At 43.7% G+C, this 2,176-nt stretch overlaps 1 pseudogene; it reads left to right on the forward strand.

The window, feature by feature from the left end:
- The first annotated feature begins 601 nt into the window (after window positions 1–601).
- Window positions 602–1,770, forward strand: LOC126059844 (adiponectin receptor protein 2-like; annotated as a pseudogene).
- Window positions 1,771–2,176: the final 406 nt, after the last annotated feature.

Below are 2,176 nucleotides of genomic sequence, written 5' to 3' on the forward strand. Positions count from 1 at the left end.
TTTTAATGGTGATACTGCTAGTAACCAAAATAGCGGGAACTTAAAGTACAGTCTTTTGACCACACATCTTGTTCTTCTCCTCCTTGGTTTTATTATTGTAATCTCCAACAATCCTTTAGTGTGAAGGCAGCTTTTTTTGAGCAATTTGTTTTCCTAAATATAAATAGTTAAGAAATATGAGCCATAGGGATGCCCTGAAGAAATTTAATCGTTCCATCTACCTACCAGGAACCCAGCATTATATGATGTCTTATGGAAGATATGAGAAATATAAGACATGGTTTCTGCGTTCTAGAACATAGATTTAACTAGAAATATTTAACAGATATTGACATAAGTAAACCATGTTATTTATGTCCCTGAATGACTTCTTCAAAACTCTGTCACTGAATAAAAAGACATTAAACCACTGAGGAGTCCAAGTTGTGCGGCCAGGCAGTGACAAGTTCCTGGTAAGGGTCTCTGGAGCAGGAGCACTCGTTCCCCAGCAAAGAGGGAGAGCTCAGGTCCGAGAGGAGTGTCAACTCACTGCTCTGAAAGTACACCCTCCCAAGAAGGGACAGAAAGAAAGACCTCTTTGTAAGAGAGGTTTGTGTATCCTATGAACAAGACAGAAGAAAACTGGTTGTGGTGCAGCAGGACTCCAGAGCCACGTATAAGGCTCAGAAAAGAGCACCAACTTGATGATTCAAGGAGAAGTCATAATGACCACAACCGAGAAGGAGATTGGGAGCTCATTTTAGAGGCACCTGCTCTTTCTTTCTTCATAAAAAAGAGCTCTGAAGAACATGAGTGCAATGATGAAGTCTCTGGGAAGATGAGAGGTTTATGGATGAGAGGTTTATGGGCATGACTTCTCTCTTACAAGCCCATCATGTCATGGAAAGAATGGAAGATTTGTTTGTAAGGTATGGGAAGTTTGATGGCGAATAATCCCTCAGGATGTATGCCAGACTAGCTCAAAGATAATGGCTTTCTTTTACATGGACACCAGCCTGCCATGCCTTCTTTTCCAGCCTGTTTTAAGAGCATTTTCAGAATACGCACAGACAGGCAACATCGCAACACATCTCTTAGGCTGTGTATACTTCCTGTACCTGGGGATCTTTTATGTTTCTCCTAAACATCTACTTTGTGGCACCTCTGCAAGAGAAGGTGGTCTTTGGCTTATTCTTCTTGGGGGCAGTTCTCTGCCTTTCTTTTTCAGGTCTCTTCCACACAGTCTAATACCACTCAGAAGGGGTCTCCTGGCTCTTCTCTGAACTGGACTACTCTGGTATTGCTCTTCTGATTATGGGAAGTTTTCTTCCTTGGCTTTATTATTCTTCCAACTGTAATCCACAACCTTGTTTCATCTATTGGATTGTCATCTGTGTGCTGGGCATTGCAGCTGTTATCATCCCAGTGGGACCGCATTTGCCACTCCTCAAGATCAGAGAGTAAGAGCAGGAGTGTTTGGGGGCCTAGGCCTGAGTGGATCATTCCTATCATGTTGTATGTCATCTTGGAAGGATCCCTGAAAACTGCCACCTTAAGGCAGACAGGTTGGTTGATGCCGATGGCGAGCTTCTGTATCAAGTGAGCTGCCCCGTATGCTGCCTGGATCCCAAAACGCATCTTTCCTGGCAAGTGTGACGTCTCATTTCACTCTCATCAGCTGTTTGACAACTTTGTGGTTGCTGGAGCTTTCATTCACTTCCATGGTGTCTCAAACCTCAGGAATTCCCTTTCATGATTGGCGGGGGCTGCAGTGAAGAGAATGCTCTCTGATACCTACCAGTGGCTGGGAGCTGACCCTGAGCCAGAGTCGGCAGCACCTGCAGGACTCTCTAACTGGCCATTGATGCCAGTACCAGAAGAGCCCCAAAATCTTGACAGACTCATGGTTTTGTGACGCCCCAGCGGCTCCACATGGTACAGGACTGAGAAAAACAAAAAAAAATCATACCTCAAAGGATGGAGTGCATCACTTTGGAGGAAAGGAGAAATGGCCCAAACTCTGACTTTTTCTTGGGATCTACAGATTGAGGACTCTGTAAGACTTTTGGTAAACTGGTTTCTGATCTCTCATATTTATTTGTAGAAGATGGAGGAATAGTTTACCTGGTGTTTCTTTTTTCTCCCTTTCTCGCTCCTGAAAACAATAATACAAACCAATTTAGGTGAACATTTACAC

Source organism: Elephas maximus, chromosome 16, assembly GCF_024166365.1.
Source record: "Elephas maximus indicus isolate mEleMax1 chromosome 16, mEleMax1 primary haplotype, whole genome shotgun sequence".
NCBI classification, from domain to species: domain Eukaryota; kingdom Metazoa; phylum Chordata; class Mammalia; order Proboscidea; family Elephantidae; genus Elephas; species Elephas maximus.